Genomic DNA, 21,207 nt, shown 5'->3' with positions numbered 1-21,207 from the left:
CATCACTTGCAGTACCATCGCCCTGAGCTTCTGTGTTAAGTGGGTCCAATCATTTCTAAAAGTGGTGGTCCAGGCTGGTCTTTGTTTTGTCCCTAGTATCCTCAGCCTCAGATGATAACAGTATGAAGACAGAAACTGTATTATGTGTAGATTGTGACTAGTGTTATCCAAAAGGAGAAAAGTTACTGTTCATCAGTTATCATGTTACAGATATTTTCTATCACTACAGTTATAGCTGTCATGTTTATGTGGATAATTTCCTCCTTTCCATCCAAGTCAGAGGTGTGCCATTGGATGGGATGAGAAGGTATACAGGGGGGACAGTAGGGTCCATAGGAGAAAGAAAGGACTATTTACTGGATGCTTCCTGACTTCCTACAGGGAACAAAGTGAAGGCAGGAGACTCAGGTATTACACCCAGTAGTGCAACATTTTCCCTTTTATTAATAGAACTTCTGTGCTCTTGGTAAAAGCAGATGGAGCCATGACTGAGTAGCTTTTCTTCCTGGAAAACAAGGTTAGTTATATTAAAAAAAAAATACCTCTTGCTAAATTAATATTTCTATACTGTACCCAGCAAGCAGTCCTTCTGTATGGAAAATTGTATAGAAGGAAGAAGAGCTATATGACTTCTTCAAAAATTAGGGAAGATCAGAGAAAATGGGAAAATACTCAAAGAACTGAACTGTGTAAATAAATACAACAATTCATCCTAACAGCCTCTGAACCCTCACTTATACCATAGCTGATGCCTAGAAGCCAAAGTTCCCACTCAGTCAGCATTAGCCTCAAACACATCATCATCTAGGGGATTATTTTTCCTTGTTGTCTGTTTATCCTCAATTGCCCTCAGTATTCAGCACACAGGAAGTGCCCAATAATTACTTTTTGAATAAACAGAAAATGACCTCATAGAGCACATAGCATAGACATGGGATTCTTCTTAGTAATTATCAGATTTTTGGATTTGCTGAAATTATAAAAAAAAAAAAAAATCTGATTTGGGTCAGCAAGTTCAATAAATCGGCCCCATAAAAGAAATTTGAGGAGAGCCTTTTCCATTGACCTTTTCTTCACATTAAAAATGTCTCTGAATCTGACGGTAGGTATCAAGAGATTTGGAAAAGGTCATGCCTCCTGCCCGAGTAGCTCAACTTCCAGTTATCTACCCCAAGGAAGTAATAAGAGGTATGAATAAAGATTTATGTGTGGAGATGTTCACCAGCACTATTTAGAGTATCCTTGGACATACCCGTCCAGCCACAGGCTCAAGTTTCAGTTAATCTGGGATCAGGGTACAGTCATGAAGTGGCATGTCCGTGACCATTAAATGTGATGTTTTGTAGATTTGCAAATGGCATGGAAGATGTATAGTGATAGATGAAAAAAAGCAGGACACAATGCAATTGATACAATATGATTCCAAATCTACTGGAAAGAGAGAACTCCAGGAAGAGAGAGACACATAAAGGGAAAATCAGAAGTCAGCATTTCATTATATGAAAAGGGGTTACTCCTCACTTATGAGGTTATTTTTTTTCTTTCACCTTTTTTTAATTTCCTAGTTATTATATATACCCAAATTGTTTTTAGAGTTAGAAAAAATAGGAATTTTTTAAATCTTAGAGTTGCCATCCATTTAAACCATGTTAGAAAATCTAATTATAGGGAAAACAATATATTCTAAATTCCAGTAGTTTCACTTATAATCATTAAAACTAAGGTTCCAGCACATGAGCTATCACAGGATCTCTACAGTTTTGTTATGTTTCTCAAAACATTTACACATTCACCCAAATATCCAAACACTTATGATCTATGTGTAAACAGAACTTAGTAATTACACGGACTTGCTCAGGAAGGGAAGGTGGCAAGGGGAGGTCAGGAGAGTCCAATCCCAGTCATAGCTTCCCATTGACTTACTGGGCAAGTCCCTTCACCCTTTCAGGCTTTCTGTACGTCATTTGAGAGTATTAAGCTAGGTGACTTCCAAGTTCCACTCTCTCTGAAGTCCATGAAATAATTACCTCTTTCACTGCCCTGTCTATGCTGTTCTAGGTGGTCACCACTGAATGAATTGCATTTGAAACACGGCAGACTCAACCAACCCTGTGTGTAAGAACGACGGTCCAATAACCCAAAAAGACAAGCGTGGCCAACCACACACACTTTGGCTGTTCAACAGTCTTCCTCCTATCTCATCTCCTGCCTCTGAACCTAAATAACACAATCCACTTAAGAGTTCTGTTCTCCCCAAAGGTGTGATTTGTAATGGACTGTATTCACTTTTGTCATAAGGGAAACCCAATATGTCCTCAATGACAAAGACTCTCAGCCTTTTCTGGGACATGGTTGCCTTTGAGAACCTATGAAAAACACTGACCTTTCCTCAGAAAAGTATTCTTTCATGTCAAATTTTTGCTGATCACTTTATGGAGTTAGATAACCTAAAGTTCTTAGTGGTCCTTGGAAACAAGATTAAAAATCTCTGGTGAAGAAAATATTGACCTATTCAATAGAGGCCCAGACAATTTTAAAATACAATTGTTTTTCATCAAGGTCATAGAAAATAGACTGATGGTTGCCAAGAGGAAGGGGAGTGGGAGAGGGTTGGATTGGGAGTTTGGGAGTAGTGAAGTGGCATATATAGAATAGATAAAAAACAAGGCCCTACTGTATAGCACAAGGGAATTAACTATATTCATATCATGTAATAAACCATAATGGAAAAGAATATGAAAAGGTATGTGTATGTATAACGGAGTCATTTGCTGTATAACAGTAATAGCACAATGTAATTCAACTATACTTCAATAAAAGTAAATTAAATATGCTTCTTTTCTAAGAATAGGATAATCTTGATGACTAGAAATGCCCCCATGTAACTGAGGAGACTCTCCCAGACCTTGTGACTTGGGAGGAAAGTAAGGCACAGGGATGGCCTAGTAAGAAACTCTAGGAGTGAACAGGACTCAAGACTGCAATGGGGAGGGCAGGATCTCAGAAACTTCCCCTGGTGCCAGAGCCCATCTACAAGGCACAATGCCACATCACCACCATGGCGACCTTATCCTTAAGAAGAATTGCAACTACCATGCATTGAGTATTCACCTTGTCTCTTGCCATTACCTCGTTTGATCCTCGCCACAATACTTGGCGTAGTGTACTTTCATGGTACTCCATATATCTCCATTTACGAATGAGGAAATTGAGTATCAGGGAGGTTAAGAAGCATCTCCAAGTCCACAGACCCAGGAAATATCAGGAACAAATTTCACACAAGCTCTGCCTGGCTCTATTCCACCTGCCTAAGGCTATCCATTGCCAAGCAAGTCTCCTGGCTCAGTTCAGTGACTGGATTGAATTAGTTTCTTAGGAAACATTGCTATAAGTTGAACCCAAGTGACACAGAGCAGACTTGTAGAAAGTGAGCAACAAGTTACTGCTGAAGGATAGTAAAGCCTGGATGCCCACTGCTTCCCAAAGATCTGTTTGAAGGAGGAAATGAAGGGAGAGATTGGCTGGGAGTTTCTGAAAATAATGGCATCTTTTGTTTTTTCCATTTGCAGAGTCATTGTTTCGTTGTCTGTCCAAGGTTGTGAGTGAACAGGTACAGCCAAGCTCTAGAGCCCCAGACCATCACCAAGGCTTCCCTGAAATTCCCAGGGCCAGGGAGCCACATGCCAGTGCCAGCAAGGGCGGCTCTGAGCTCCAGTTCTCTTAACAAAATGCGCCCTTTGTCCCCTAGTGACCCTCTCAAATCATAGGACTCCAGCAATGCAAAGATCTCAATCGTGAGCTTGGTTTTACTCCTTTCCCTTTTTCATCAAACCTACCCTTCCTCTACCTTGAACTTGACTTTACCAAGGAAGCAATTCCAGAGAGGAGAAAACCAGAGAAAAGAAACAACTTTCTTGAGATTATACAGTTAATTATCACAGAGTAGAAGCTAAATTCAAGTCTCCTATGGGCCAAGAAATATACTGATTTTTTAATAAATAAAATTCCATTTAAATTTACTCACTGAAGCAAGCAAAATTACATCCGTTTTATAGATTGAAAAACACTGTCCAAGGATATAAATAACTCACCAAAGTCAAAAAACAAACAAAATGTTATTTTAACATGATCAGCCTGAGCCGTAAAGTCAAGGCCTTTTTCAAAAAATTCTATTGGACATTAGTGTTGAGCAAGAAGTTACCCTGGTCATAATACTGTGTGATATAAATCAATATATTTTTAGTTTCCTCACACTCTACTTACCTCTGGTGCTCTGCCTCTCAGTTCAGAGAATGCACACAGACATGATGATAAAAACAAAAGTGAGACCTCCTCTATGGGTGCAGTGGGACACAGAGCCAACACTAAAATTCAAGACAGAACCATCTTGGGTTGGATATATGCCAGAGTAGATGGAAGACATGCTCAAGGGTCACAGGAGACAAGTGACATCTCAAAGATGCCACAATAGCAACAGACAGATGGAGATAAAAAGCAAACACACTTTCTTTACCAACACTAAAGTGTCAGGCACTCCCATCAAATGTAACACCAATATTTGGGGAAAGGAGGGGATAAAGGAGAGAGAATTCTAAATTTGACAAGGCTCTAAAATGGGAAGAGTAAGCTTTCTGCATTAGCCAAAAGAGAAGCTCAGTAAAGTGAGTTATAGAAAAATAGAGATGGCATTTTTTATACTCCTAGGTGACTGTGGACATTCACATGTGCTACTTCTCTGGATACTTTTGTGGCTTTAACACAAAACAATCATACAGTGATATCGTACCCATAGTTGGGTCAAACTGATTATTTTATCATGCCGCTGATTTAGAAATATTCTATAGAAATTTTGGAAACTCTTTAAGACAAGCTTGAAGTAGATCTTAGTTGAAGGAAAAGGGGAACCACCTAAAATGGTGTGCCCAACTCCCATTAGAAGCCTTTCCCTACCACCTTCCTCCCACTATTTATTATTTCAGATTTGAAGGGAAAGTGGGAGAGAAAAAGGAAGAGGGGTTTCAGAGTAATTTGTTTTTGCCTAAATGGAAGGAAGAAGCAATGGAAATAAAGCTATCAGAAGAAAAACCAGATTCCACCTCCCCACATCCCTCATGAACTGATTTCATCCAGAAATGAAGGTTTTCAGAAACCTTGACCAGGTATTTGTTTAGTTTATTTCTTTAGGAAGACCTGTGACATGAGCCTAATGAAATTTGAAGTTCCCCAAAGAGGAAATTCTAGAGCTACCCTCACACCCTCACAATAGCCTACAGAACCCTCTATTAGGTCTTTATAAAACTAAGCATTTTAAATCTGTGTGATTTCATTCAGCAGTCTCCCCACTGAATAATAAGTCCCATGAAGGCTTCCCTGGTGGCTCAGACAGTGAAGTGTCTGCCTGCAATGTGGGAGACACGGGTTCGATCCCTGGGTCGGGAAGATCCCCTGGAGAAGAAAATGGCAACCCACTCCAGTACTTTTGCCTGGAAAATCCCATGGACAGAGGAGCCTGGTAGGTTATGGTCCATGGGGTCGCAAAGAGTTGGACACGACTGAGCAACTTCACTCACTATGAAGGCAGTCTGTGGCAGTATTATTCACCAAAGTGTCCTCAGAAACTAGCCCATTATGTCACATAGAATTTGCTACACATTTTGCTGAATTAATTAATTAATGCTACAGTCCAGAAATTGGAAATACTGTTATTAAATTCTTGCTCTACACATGAGGTGGGATAGTGTTATTTGAAAGTGAACTTAGCTTAGCTTAAAATTGATATTGAAAACTCTAGAGCAGTCTTTTAAAGATGTACACTTGCTAAGCAAAGAGAGGAAATCATATAAAATACTCAATTGAAAACAGAAAGAAAAAAACAGGACAAAAAAAGAAAAAAGGAAACAATGTAATGAAGAGGAAAAGTTATGAATATTGTAGATATTAATCCAAATATGAATATATCAATAATCACTGTAAATGTGAATGGCCTAAATGTATCAATTAAAATACAGAGATTATCAGAGACGATTAAAAAAAAAAACCAAGATTCAACTATATGTTGTCTACAATAAGCCCACTTTAAATATAAAAATAGATTAAATACCACATCCCAGTCTTCCTTCTCTGCTACACACACATGCACATACATGTATACACACACATAAACATAAACACACGCCACTAATAGAACTAAGAATGAGTTACTTCCTATTCTTAGTGCACTAGGTCCTGTGCAATTACTAATCAAGACATTCTCAAAAAGGGATTGAGACTTCGAATGATTTCATACCTTCTGTAAGCAGTTCTCCAAATCTAGAGTAAAAATGAAAGAAGTACTTAATAAACTTGTTGAAGTCTTGCTCTTATATACACAGTCAGGATTTAAAAAGCAGTTGAAATTTAGTTACAGTTTCTTAGGAAAATAATGAAAGAAAACATGCAAATATAACCCATATGTTAACTGTGATATTTGTCCCCCAAGGCTCTGTCATGTTACCATTTCACACCTAGCAAATGACCACCTCTCCTACTATGTTGATTAAAGAAAATTAAAGTTTCGCTTACCTAAAGGAAAATTAGTTTATCCCTACCTATTGATGCCCAAATTGGGCATATTACCCCCCCTCAAACCTATTACTCTTAATAATTTGCAAGGAATTTTTTCTGGAAAAGAAACTAAGATTCAACTTCCTGAAACAAATCAGCTACTAACTGAAATAAATTTAAACAATTTATATAGAAAAAGTCAAGAAGACTATATAAGCATTTTTAATTCAAATAACAAATACCATATGATTAATAATTTGTCAGCCAATTTCCTATTAAATTAGCTAATCCTTGATCTTTGGAGTTGTATTCTAACCATATGAAGCAATTACAAAAGCTCTCCATAAGAATAATAACTCTGTTTACAACAAAATTTGCAAACACACAATTGACAAGCCACATTTGTCCACCTAGATTTTCTTGCCTCTATAGTTCTATTTTAAAAAATTAATTTGCTGTCAGCATATTCTAAATGAGATATTTCACATGTATACTCTAATTTCAGACTTCTCTTGAAAAATAGATCTGTTACAGCAGGGCTTATAATTCAACATGGCAGCAATCAGCTGAGCTAATAGCAACTGCTTCCTTTAGTCAAGAAAGCTTGAACAATTCAGTTTACCACAGTCACCACCATACTGCTTCCCTGACAGTGAGACCCAGTACAGTTGCCACTCATCATCAAGCTTGTGCTGTTGTTCTTCTTGTAGTTAAAAAAAAAAAAAAAAAAAAAAACAACTATTTCTCTGTATTCAAATGGCAACCCGCTCCAGTATTCTTGCCTGGAAAATTCATGGGGTCACAAAGAATAGGACATGATCAAGCACTCACTCGCACACATGCACATGCTTCTATCAAAACTGGGATGATAGAGAATTCCCTGATAGCCCAGTGGGTAAGAATCTGCCTTGCAATGCAGGGGACGTAGGTCCAATCGCTGGTCAGGGAACTAAGATCCCATGTGCTGTGGAGCAACTAAGTCCATGCCACAAATACTGAGCCCACAGACTCTGGATCAAATGCTGCAACACAGGACTGACACAAATAAATGATATATTTTTTTAAAAACTGGGAAAATATACCAAGAGGATATCAAGTGTTTTATCTATCTGCATGCTTCAATCATGCATAGTCACTGACCATGCCATGTAAACATTTGAACTTGCAACCTATGTCCTAAAACAGCAATGGAATAGTTCTAGCTCTGTAAAGCAAGAGGTATAGGCTAGCAATAAATCAAGGTCATAGGCCTTCTCGCACATAACAAGAGTAATCAAGAAGATGGCACTCCACAGAGGGAGAATGAATAGAGATTTGAGGTCAATCAACATTTTCTGAAAAATAAAGGTCTTCCAGAACACTCTCTGTATTAGCTTCCTAAGGGTGACATAACAAAGTACCACAGATTTGGTGGTTTAAACAACAGAAATTTATGTTCTCACAGAAGGTAGGAGTCTAAAATCAAGTTGCTAGCCAGGTTGTTTTCTCCTGGAGCCTGTCTCTTTTGGCCTCTCCCCGCCTTTTCAGATAGCAGTCCCTCTTTGCACGCAGGCATGTCTTTGTATGCCCTAATCTCCTCTTCCGAAAAGGACAACAGTCAGATTGATTTAGGTCTACTCTAACAGTCTCATTTTAACTTAATTACCTCTGTAAAGGTCTTATCTCAAATACAATCACATTCTAAAGTACTGGAAGTTGAGGTTTCAATATGTGAACTGGGGAGGGATGGGGACATAGTTTAGTCCATAACAGTCCCTAACTCAGTCTTGGAAATGAGCATAATCTTTTTCTCTTCAAATATTTCCCCTTCTCTTCCTCCTCCCCTCCCCTTCTCTTTCCTCTTCTTCTCCTACCTCCCCTTCCCCTCCTCCTCCTTCTTCTCTCTCTCCCCCACTCTCTCTTCCCTCTCCCCTAGGATTCAAATTATACATGTGTTATAATGTTTGATATAGTCCCAGAATTCTTGGATAGTCTGTTCTGTTTTACTTTCCCTTTTTCTCTGTGTTTCGGTCTGGGTACTTTCTATAGACCTAGCTTTAAGTTCACTAATTCTTTCCTCAGCTGTGTCAAATCTACTGATGAGCCTGACAAATGCATTTTTCACCTCTGTTATTGGGTGTTACATTTCTAGTGTTTCCATTTGACTTTTTTATAGTTTCCATCTCCCTGATGAAATTGTCCATTTGATCTTGCATGCTGTCTGCCTTTTAAACCTCTGTAGGGTAATTCCAACATCTGTGTCAAATTTGAGTCTGGATCTGATGATTGCTTTGTCTTTTAGAGGTGTGTTGTTTTTTGTTGCCTTTTCATATGCTTTATAATTTTTTCTATATCCATGAACAGAAACCAGAAGTCTAACATAACTTTGATATCAAAATCTGAAGAGACCATAAGGAAAGGGCATTATGGACATCATTAAACATAATATTGGAAAACAAAATTTTTAATGCACTAAAAAGATAATAAATCATGACTTCATTGGGCTTACTCTCCCCAAAATAAGTGATTTAGCATCAGAAAAATGAATCAATATAACTCACAACATTAAGATTAAAGGAGAAAAATAACTTAATTACCTCAGTAATTGCAAAAGTAGCATTTGATTTATTCCAAGCCCTTTAATGATATAAAATTAAAACTCTTAATAAAGTACAAAGAGAGGCAATAATGGAAAAGAATATAAAAATATTATACATATATGTTAAACAACTGAATCACTTTGCTGCCCAGCAGAAACTAACATAATATCATAAATCACCTGTATGAAAATAAAATAAATTTTAAAAAAATAAAATGAGAGAAATTGATAAAATAATAATTTGAAAAAAACACACATATAAAATACCATACTTAAAAGTGAAATGTTGAATTTATTCCCTTTGTGATTAAAAATAAGACAAAAATATTCACCATTACCAATTTTATTCAGTAATGTACTGGAGGTCCTAGACAGTACAGTATAAAGACTAGAAGAAAAGAAATAAAACTGTCATTCAGGTACATAATTAGAAGTCAATTTATCAAATGATGGTTTGAAGAAGAATTAATATAACTTTGCATTTTCACATACCAGCAACAATTACTCAGAAAATAAAAAATTTTAAATACCATTTATATAACATCTAGGAATAACACTAACAAAAGATCTCTCTGGAGAAAACAATAAAATTACTCTAAAAGAGATTTTAATATGAATATAGGAAGATAGAGTAGATGCAAAGACTAGGAGACACAGTGTCATAAAGAAGCTTGTTCTTCCCATATTGATCTATAGATTCAGGAGAATAAGTCCCAAAGGTTTTGGATTTATTCTACTTAATAAATAAGGGATCAAAATGCAACAATTTATGTAAAAATATGAGACGGGGGTGGGAGGGAGGAAGGGGAAAGTAGGGTGGGGGAGTTGAGACTATGCTTATGTGTACTTGAATGTGTTTTGAAACTTGAAAGTTGATTTTGACATTCACATGGAAGTATCAAGACATTCATGAAAAAGAAAACTGGGGGATCTTGTCCTACTATAATATGAAATGATATGATAAAGCTCATCATAAAGATACAATGATTAAAAAGCATTCTATAGGCCCAGAGATGAAAAGACAGATTAATCAAACAAAATAGAGAACTCAGAAATTGAATAATACCCATGTGGACAACTGATATATAATTGAGCTTGCATTGCAGATCAATGGTAACAGGATGAAATTTCAAAAACTTGTACTGAAACAACTGGGTATTCATTTGGAAAATAAAATAATATTCATGGAAAAAAATAATAATATTTAGCTTTACCTATAATTATATAGGAGAAGGGCATGCCAACCCACTCCAGTATTCTTGCCTGGAGAATCCCCATGGACAGAGGAACCCAGTGGGCTATAGCCCATGGAGTCACAAAGAGTCAGACACAACTGAGCAATTAAGCATAACATATAATTATATAAAAATCAATTCCAGATGTTTAATCCTAAACATTTATTTGTGAAAGCAAAGGAATAAGATTTTAGAAGGTAATATTTTTTTGGTGTAAAGGAAGATTTTTTTTGAATAAGACACAAAAACCAAACTCCATAATGAAAAAGATGGAAAAAGTTGATGATACTAAAATTAAAAATTTCTATCATCAAAAACCTGGAGAAGGAAATGGCAACCCACTCTGATATTTCTGCCTGGAAAACCCCATGGACAGAGGATCCTGGTGGGCTACAGTCCATGTGCATATGTGCTAAGTCATTTCAGTCGTGTCCAACTCTGATCCTATGGACAGTACCTGACAGGCTGCTCTGTCCATGGGATTCTCCAGGCAAGAATACTGGAGTGAGTTGCCATGCTCTTGTCCAGGGGATCTCCCCAACTCAGGGATTGAACCCACATCTCTTATGTCTCCTGCATTGGCAGGTGGGTTCTTTACCACTAACACAACCTGGGAAGCCCTTCATGAGGTTGCAAAAGAGATAGAACTTAATAACTAAATAATCAACAACAACCATCAAAAAACATCATAAAGATAGCAAGAAGGTAAGTCACAACTAGGAGAAAATAATGCAATTCATGTAACCAAAAGAGGACTGCAATCCAGACTAGAATAAGTTCTGCAAATTGAGAAAGGAAGGAAGGGAGGGAGAGAGAAAAGGAAGGAGGAAGAGAGAGGGAAAGGGAAGGAGGAAGGGAGAAAGGAAGAGGGGAAAAAAGAGAAAGGGGGAGGGCAGGAGAAAAAAAATGAAAAATTCTTGAACTTTAATAGAAGAAATGTGAATAGTTAATAAGATGTAAAAATGTACTCAACTTCATTAATATCAAAGAAATGCAGATTAAAAGCACAATGTGCTAGTACACTTGTACCATATTTGAAGAAATTGTAAATTTTACAATACCAACTGTTGCTGAGGACATGGATAAAATGTCAAATTTCATACACTGCTGATGGAGGTATATATATCCATACAACTATTTTGGAAAAAACATTGGCAGTACTTGGAAAGTTGAAAACATGAATTTGTTATGACCAAGTAATTCTAGATTATATACTGGAGTTGTATATATAACTCTTGCCTTAGAGGATCTGAATCAATTGTCTATAGAAGCACTGCCTAAAACTGGACACAACCCAAATGTACATCAACAGTAGAATAGAAAAAATAAACTGTAGTATATTAATACAGTGGAACAATACACCACAAGAAAACTGTACCCAGCTTTCTGGGTACATAACATCAAAATCTTATGTCAGTGAATTCCACAAACATTACTGAGGGTAAGAAGCAAGTGACCAAAAAAAATTATATTTTTTTAAGTTCAAGAAGAAAAGGAAACTCAGTGCAATTTTATGATGCATACATATGAAGTATATAAAGGAAATGATTATGGCAATAAAATAGTAGTTATACTTGAGGGATAGAGAGGGGATTATGTTAGGAGCACAAAGGAAATTTCTAGAAAACTAGCTATGTTCTATTTCATAACCTAGGGTGAAGAGTTCAAGGGGTTTTACTAGTGTTATTTAAGTTTACATAAATAATCAATCTTTGGATTGTACAACACTTTTCTTTTTAAATTAAGGTAAGGTCTTCAGCGGTCTTCCCATGTGATACTAGTGGTAAAGAACTTGCTTGCAAACACAGGAGACCCAGGTTCGATCCCTGGGTTGGGAAGATCCCCTGGAGGAGGGCATGGCAACCCATTCCAGTGTTCTTGCCTAGAGAATCCCATGGAGAGAGGAGCCTAGCAGGCTACAGTCCATAATATCTCAAAGGGTCAGAAATGACTGTAGCCGCTTCGCACTCAGGCAGGCAAGATCTTCAGTAGTACATAACTATCCATAGAAGCCAGAGAGATTAAAAGTCTAAAGGGAAGAAACTTAAATAAATTGTAATATGTCCAAATGGATATACTATGTAGCAGTTTAAAAGAATAAGATATGAATTCACATATCCAAGATGTACACTAAGTAAAACTAACAAGTTGTAAAAATTCCATTTATGGAAATATTCCATTTATGCAAAAATTTTGAATCCCATAAAAACATATATCCCCTTATACAAACACAGAAATTTATAAATTTATAAAATGAGTTCAGAAAACACAAACACACACCCCTGGTAATAGTAGTTATCTTTACCAAAAGGACTGACATAGTATAGAGGTGGTGTGGGGTGAAGAGAAGTTGAAGAACTCCAGAGGGAATTTTATCTAACCAGTATTACTTGTCTCTTTTTTAAGGGATGTACTCCTGCACCAATTGGTTTTCTTGTCAAAAGTCTAGGACTTCATCTTTCTCCAGTGAAGGATAAAATGCCATGGGAATGCCTCTCCTCTATAAATAATTGAAAATCAGAGAAAATACATAAAACAATGGTATTTAGACATTGGATATCAGAGAGGATAGGACTGTGGTCTGTGAGAGAAAGGGAACAAAGGAAGTGAGCCCTGAAACTGTCAGAGATAACAGCATAAAAGAAAAAAAAATTGGACTTCATCAAATCAAAAACTTTGATCTTTAAAATAGACTTCTAAGAAAAACAGAGGAAAACCACAAAGTGGGGGAAAATATTTGTAGACTATGTATCTGATGAAGAACTCATATCCAGAACTTATCTTTTTAAACTCAATAATAAGAAGACAAACAACTTGATTTTTCAAATGAGTAAAAGATACAAACAAATATTTCACCAAAGAAAATACACGGATGTCAAACAAGCACATAAAAAAATTCTCAGTGTCTTTAGTCATTAAAGGAATGCAACTTAAAACCACATTGAGATGCCACTTTACTTACCTTGGAATGGCCAAAACTTAAAAGACTGACAGTATCTAGTGTTGGTGAGAATGTGGAACAACTGGAGTTCTCATACATTGTGGGTGAGAATGCAAAATGGCACAGCCATTTTGGAAAATGTTTGGCATACATACCATCTAGCAATTCTACTCATAACCATTTGCCCAGAGAAATGAAAACACACTTCCACACAATTTTTGTATGCAAATGTTCATAGCCACTCTATTATGACCAATGACTGGGGAAAAAGATCCAAATGTCCATGGACCTATGAATGGATTAAGTATATTATAGGACATCCACACAATGGAATACTATTCAGCAAACAAATGAAAAAGATAATACTACCTGCAACAACATGCATGAATCTCAAAAGCAGTTCAAAAACAAACTACATAACTACTGCCAGGCAGAAAAAGTGAAATCACTCAGTCATGTCCGACTCTTTGCAACCCTGTGGACTGTAGGCCACCAGGCTCCTCCATCCATGGGATTTCCCAGGCAAGAATACTGGAGTGGGTTGCCATTTCCTTCTCCAGGGGCTCTTCCTGACCCAGAGATAGAACCTGGGTCTCTGGCATTGCAGGCAGACACTTTAACCTCTGAGCCACCAGAGGAATGAATTTTGTCTTCCTCCATCTTTTGTTCTATTGGGACCCTCAACAGATTTGATGATCCTGGGCATCAGGCGTAGTTCAGCTGGTAAAGAGTCTGCCTGCAATGCAGGAGACCCTGGTTCAATTGCTGGGTCAGGAATATCCACTGGAGAACGGATAGGCTACCCACTCCAATATTCTTGGACTTCCCTGGTAGCTCAGCTGGTAAAGAATCTGCCTGCAATGCAGGAGACCTGGGTCTGATCCCTGGGTTGGGAAGATGCCCTGGAGAGGGGGAAGGCTACTCATTCCAGTATTCTGGCCTGGAGAATTCCATGGACTGTATAGTCCATGGGGTCGCAAAGAGTCGGACATGACTGAGCAACTTCACTTGCTCACTTACTTATCCTCATTGAGGAAGGCCATCTGCTTGACTGAGTCTGCCAATTCAAACAACTAACCTCATTTACACATGCTGTTACTGACACAGAAATAATGGTTAGCCAAATATCTAGGCACCCCATGGCCCAGTCAAGTTAGCACGTAAACTATCACACTTTCCTTAAAACTTTTAACCCTAATCTGGGTTAGAAACCTTCTTTGGGCCTCCCACTACACCATGAGAATACCACTATCATTACAAAATTGAGTCAAGCCAGGATGAAATACCCAAATTTAATGACATTCTTCCTCCCAGTTTCTGAGCTCCGGAAGTTCCTTATGCTTTCACATCCGAGTTCCAGTTCTCTTCCTACAGCATCAGCAAATCTCAGGTCTCCCCTGCCCTTGTAAGCTTCAGGGTGTGCCCTGAGTCATGGTCTCAACTATTCCCTCCCTCCCTATACTGCTGGAAGAAACTGTGGGGACCTTTGGGTCTCAGGAGTTGAGAGAGCAAGGAAGGCAGTCCACCACTCAGGCTCAGCTCTTGATTTCTTTTGTTCTTCTCAAGAACCTAAAAACAACTTCAGATGCATCTTCTACTCTCATGGAGGCCAGTCTCCTGCCAATACCTGTTCAGTAAGTCTGAGCAAGACATTCATATTCAGCCTCATCCTTGGCTTGTGTCAGACATAATTGTACTCTAAAATCCTAAAATAATTTTGCACCGACCTAACTGGAAGCTACAAAATGCTCTCTCTTAATTTGACATTGCAGCAAGCCCAGCTATCCTCTCCCAGTTCCTGGAATCCCCATCTAAGCAGTGGTTCACCTTTGGCTGTGGGCCTCAGATGAGCACAGAGATGCTCCCAGGAGCCACCAGCCAGCGTGGCCACAGAGCCCTTCCTAGCAACCACCTTCAGAACACAATCAGACCCAAAACCAGGCAAACCCATCCCTGGAATGCCTTCCCCTCCAGTCTACTTCCTTCTCAAAATCTCCAGCTCTCAATGCAGTGGCTTCCCACAGATATTCCCTCGGTGGAGAAAAGAAAATTCTGCCTTATACCTAACACTTACCAGCATGACTTTCTGCTTATTTTAACGTAACTCCCACAAGCATCTTGAGGGTAAGCACCAAGCCTTGCTCATTGTCATCCTCCCAGTGCCCAGAACAGTATTTGCCACATACCAAATTGAAAAAAAAAAAGAATACCCCACAGTTCTCTTGAATTCGAAGAATAATACAAGATTATGATTTATTCCCCACTCCAGTAGTCTGGTCTGGAGAATTCCATGGACAGAGGAACCTGGTGAGCTACAGTCCATGGGGTCCAACAGTTATGTCGGACCCAACTGAGCATCTAATACACACACACACACACATACACACACACAATTTATTCCAAGCACAAATCTTTAAGCCAGTCCATGAAAAGGTGGCTGTAGAAAGGCTTTAGGCATTCACCATCTCATTCTTATTTGAGGTATAAGAATGCCCAGAAGCTTTGGTGCAACGCTAAATCTGTACTGAGGGAAAGGCTTCTATTCTCATGGTAGGACTTAGCTTGTGGGTCAAAAACAAGAAGGTAAACTGGGCAGGAATGAGAAATGTTAGCTGAAAGATGAAAGAGAAGACACCAGGGTAGAGAGACACTGGATTGTGAAAAAAACTGATAATTTGCACTCTACACACGCACCCTGACTGTCACCTCTATCTAGACTTTGAGTTCATTTAAGAAGCAGGCTGGTTCCCACCCTTCCCACTCAAAGCCTTAGTCTCCATGGCCCTTCTTTTCCAAGGGCTTCAGTCCTCTGGCAGACAGATCAACAGAGTTCTACTGCAGTTCCATTTCTGTTCTCCCCTGCAATGAATACCCTCCAGCCTTCTTTCACACCATGTGAATTAAAAGCACTTCAGTGAGAAAATTACTGGAAAGAATACAGTTTCAAGGCCATGTGGCGGCATGGCCATGTGGAAGCCACGTGGTGTCCGTGGTACCAGCAGCAGTTCGCCTTTGGCTGTGGGCCTCAGATGAGCACAGAGATGCTCCCAGGGGCCACCAGCCAGCGTGGCCACAGAGCCCTTCCTAGCAACCACCTTCAGAACACAGTCAGACCCGAAACCAGGGGAACCCATCCCTGGAATGCCTTCCCCTCCAGTCTACTTCCTTCTCAAAATCTCCAGCTCTCCGTGCAGTGGCTTCCCACAGACCTTCTCTCGGGGAAGATGAGAGGATAGCACCACCCCTCCCCCTTCTCCATTTTTGAAACGGCTCCAGGAGTACCAGATGTACAGACTCTTCCAGAAGGGTGTTGGAGGAGAGTGTGGCGCCCCGAGAGCACCGAGGCGCCCTGATTATGCAAGGAATATGAGAGCCCCTCCATTCATCACCTCGAGGTAGACGATTAAACCTCTGGAAGCCTTCCACACGGTTTAGGAACGGAGATCCATTATGCCCGCCCTCAGGTTCCACTGAACACCAGCGAGGAAACATATGGTGAGTCAGTTCTAATGGAATTCCACACCACATGCGGGCTCTGCGCACAGCGCCGGGCGGGGTGGGGGAAGCTGGCCCCCAGCAGCCTTTGATGGCAGCTTTGCTGAGCGCTTTCTGCGACAGGATTTTCTTGCTTTCACCATGTAGCGATGGGAGGCTGGGGGAATTTGTCATCTTCTAACAAAGAATTTGTTGAGGAGTGTAGACATCGCTCTCTGTCCTCATCTCTTAGATGAGTTCATTAGCTGACCTTGGGCCAGTCACTTCGCCCCCCACCCCCACCCACTGCCAAACCTCAGTCTTCTTCTCCTTAAAGTAGCCACAGACAATACAGCACTCCGATTTCACAGGTTTTGCAATAAGGAAACACCTCAGCGGAGAGAACAGTCTTTGGAAAGCATTTCAGATTTGTGTCATTTACCATCACCATCTTCCGCCCAGATTTCCTATCTCCAACCCATCTCTCTAAGATACAGGAATCAACCACTTTCTCCTAAGGATGGTTAAAACTAAAATAATAAAACTAGAGTATTAATAATACTGATACCAAGAAAAAAAATGCTCCAAGACTACTCAAGATGGGCTCTAAAGTCAATTCCTCTTCAGCAGGTATTAATAGAATTTTAAAAGCAAAAACTTACCTTCCCCTTTGTCCTCCCTCTCCCCGACTCAAAAATAAATAAATAAATAAAAGTGATTATGGAGTGAGAGCCATACTGATGATTTTGACTGATCAACTGGAGAAATTTAGATAAATTTGGCTCTTCATTAACTGCAGCTGTTGGTTCTTTCAGTGCCTTAATGCAATTTATCATTTGAACGTGCTGGCTGAGGAGCGTTCCTTGAGTTTTCTTTTGCCTTCAATCGTTAATCCTAACAGTATGAATCCAATTTCTGTAGTTAGCCTTGAAAAAAGGCCCTTTCCTCTCCTTTAAGGTTGTTCTTATTGAAAAGTTATGCTTTTAGAACAGTTTCTCTCTCTCTCTGTCTCAAACATGCAGACATGCACGCATGCACGCATATATGAACGTGCACAGCACTGGCAACAAATTCCTGTTCAAACCCAAATCCAGCTCCTGTGCCCTAAAAGGGCAAATGCAAGAAACTCTCTGGAGGCAGCTCTCTGATTCCCACGCCTCCTCCCCACCACCGCTCCCCAGCTTTCACAGTCCCCACATACTTCCTTATTTAGACCATGTTGAATTTGGTCTCCACATTCAAGCAAACAGAAGTAAGTTCTCCCTGGACTTCCCTGGTGGTGAAGTGGTAAAGAATCTGCCTGCCAATGCAGGAGACGTGGGTTCGATCCCTGGTCCAGGAAGATCCCATACGCTCATGTGCCATAACTATCGAGCCTGTGTGCTGGAGCCCAGAAGCCCCGATTACTGAGTCCATGTGCTACAACTACTGAAGCTGGAGCGCCTTGGAGTCCACGCTCCGCAACAGGAGAAGCTACCAAATGAGAAGCCTGCGCATGGAAACTAGAGAGCAGCCCCTACTCCTCACCACTGGAGGAAACCCACACACAGCAACGAGGACCCTGTACAGTCAATGAATAAAAATTTGTTAAAACCATAGGGGGAAGAAAAAGGCGTCCGGCCTCCAAACCTCAATGAGGTTTCCAGCTCCAGTGCACAGAAAGAAAGTTTTGTGGTTCCACATGACTTGTCTGTGAATGAGGGCTGTGAGGTGATAAATGACCTCCAAACAGTATTGACTTATTTAAACTAAACTATTATTCATTTATACAGGAGGATGAATCATGATGATCTGGATTTTAAAAAAATGAAGGGGAGACAGCCTCAGAACTTGTTTCTTGCTGATATTCCAGGAGTAGCATGATGCTGGGCTTTATGTGGTTTCTCTTTTTTCTTAGAACTTTACTTACTGTCTTAATTATTACATTGTTTCTCTTGGAAGGGGGAGGAGAAACAGACAGACTGTATTTTCTCTTTTCATGCCATAATGGATTCAATGTCAAGAATAATTAAATGCCACAGGGTGGTAGCCACCAATGGATGCTGACATCTTTCAGGAAAACCCACCCAGGAAAGAAGAAAATAGAAACATTTCAGCATCTCTGTGTCTTTCCTGACTTCATTATGTAGGCGGAGATCCCAACATCTTAAACTAAAATGGAAAAAAAAGAACAGAGCCTCCTCTGTAAGCTATTAATTATCCTGTTTGGAATGAGAGTGTTCAGAAGAACAAACGTGGATGTTGTAACATTTTCCAAAGTAGAAGAAGCAGGGAGTTTACTCCTATGCATGCTGACAAAACGAAGCCCCCCAAAAGAGAGGTCACTCCAGAGAACTGAGAACCAAGACGGGGCATCTTCAAAGGTCCCCATTCTGAGTTTTTGAGGGAGCAAATGTGGGCAAGGAAGTAAGGGAGATGTTACTGGCTAGTTTATCAACAACTGATTAAAAGGTTCTACTTCTAGTTCTAAGAACCAACTGCAAACAAAATCACTGATGCGTATCTGAGGTTGATGGGACTGAGTTAAGCACTGGAAAAGCATTAAAATCTTTTAGGAAAATCAGGAAACCAAGGTCAGCCATGGTATGGACTCTGAAGTTCAAGTTCACCTTGAAATGCTAAAACCAGGACAGTGCTAAAGCTAATGCACTTTCAGGGCATTTTACTCACTCTGGTAAAAAAAAAAGTCATCACAGCACACATCAGTGATTTTAGTTCAGCAGAAAAGTTGGCCCCTCTGGGAGTAGCAAAATCTGTTAGACAAATGATACCCTAGAAAATGTACTATCCTCTATAAGTTCCCAACACTCAGTGAAGAGCCTATTAATTTCCATGTGTTGAACACAAGCCTCAGTTCTCCATACAATTTGAATGATAATTAATATCTCCACAACATTACAATCACACATGTCCCATCTCTTCTTTTTTTCATTTTGTGGGGGGACTCTCCTCTCTCCCTGCCCATCCCCTCGGTCTTCTTTACTATTAATATTAAGAACTTGTTCTTGATTCTGCATTTCCTTGTTTCAATATCACATGCTTTGAGGAGCCAGTTACTCACTCCTGGTTCACAGATGAAGTACACAGAAAAAGCAAAAGCCCTACCAAGCCAACAAGCAGGGCCAGGCCAGATGCTGTCAGCTCTTCTGCGGGAAGCCAGGATGCAATGCCCTGAGCTACGAGGGAACCTGATGGGAACAGAGAGTGCAGCCCTGTCATCCCAGCTGCAAAATAAACGTCAGATTTTTAAACACCAGCCCCAAGTCCTCCTTCTCTTTTCCTCTGAAGAGCCACCAATTAAACACTTGCCTATAAGACATGCCATGAAAACTCGGAGCTCTGCAGGAACCCCAAGACCCAGTACTTCTCAGAATGCATCTCAGGTCAGAGACCTTTCCAAATGGCTTCACGCCATTTGGCTTCCAAATGGCTTCTTTCAGAATGGAAGGCCAAGGGCCTTCTTGGTTCCCCTTGGTTCTCCTTGAGGTGTTAGAATTCCTCCTCATCACTCCCAAATGAGTACACACCACACCAGAAACTCCAGCCCACAAAACCAAATGCGATAGTGTTACACCCCAGGGTTCTTGACCTTCCCACATCAAGAGCAATAGCCTAGGGGCCAGACAAGAAATTCAGGCAAGGCTTTATTGGGGCCCCTGCTACAGCAGTGAGGAGCAAGAACAAACAGCACATTCCCCTGCTTGCTTACTTCTTGTTGGGGTCAAGTTTGTTCTTTCTGTGGGGTGAGGGGCTTCCCTGATGGCTCAGTTGGTAAAGAATCTGCCTGCAATGCAGGAGACCTGGGTTTGATTCCAGGGTTGGGAAGATTTGCTGGAGAAGGGATAGGCTACCCATTCCAGTATTCTGGCCTAGAGAATTCCGAGTCCAAGGTGTCGCAGAGAGTTGGACACGACTGAGCAACTTTCACTTTCACATGGGGTGAGGAAGGGGTATGTCCAAGGGTCAGGCCAGAGGGTAAGCCGAGGTGGTTTGCCCACCCCTTAGATGGAGTTGTGTGCAGAGGGCATACACAGTACCCTGCTTTTGTTCCTGACACTTGGTTTTTATTCCAGGCCCTTCAAAACTATGGCAGTCGGGTTTCTTGATCTCTTTGTATCTCTTGGAACCAGAATTTGCCCCAACTGTGCATGCACCAGTCATGTTTAGTCCCATATAGTTTCTTTGCATTTTGTTGCTCGAGGAGAGGTGTGTCCAGGTGTAAGTATTACAGCTCTTCAGTGGAGGGTCCCAGGTCCCAGGCTTCTGTCAGCAGCACAGCAGCAGGGTTCCAAGAAAGACTTATTCCACATCCCTCCAGCCCAATCACCCCCTTTCAACCCTTTGCTCTGTGCTCTTCCCATCTCTGAATAGGGTGAGGAGTCAGAACAGAGCATACAGGGCCCCAACATCAGCTCTCACTATCTTATACTAGAAGC

At 40.2% G+C, this 21,207-nt stretch overlaps 1 long non-coding RNA gene across 1 annotated transcript in view; it reads right to left on the bottom strand.

Annotated features, from left to right (window-relative positions):
- Nucleotides 1–16,757, bottom strand: part of LOC136162798 (uncharacterized) — a 59,137-nt gene extending 42,380 nt beyond the window's left edge. Inside the window, exon 1 of the long non-coding RNA XR_010662171.1 lies at nt 16,687–16,757. This is a non-coding gene — a long non-coding RNA (uncharacterized lncRNA). The remainder of the gene's footprint in view (nt 1–16,686) is intronic.
- Nucleotides 16,758–21,207: the final 4,450 nt, after the last annotated feature.

Source organism: Muntiacus reevesi, chromosome 3 (assembly GCF_963930625.1).
Source record: "Muntiacus reevesi chromosome 3, mMunRee1.1, whole genome shotgun sequence".
Classification (NCBI taxonomy): domain Eukaryota; kingdom Metazoa; phylum Chordata; class Mammalia; order Artiodactyla; family Cervidae; genus Muntiacus; species Muntiacus reevesi.
This window is presented reverse-complemented; position numbering and strand designations above follow the sequence as displayed.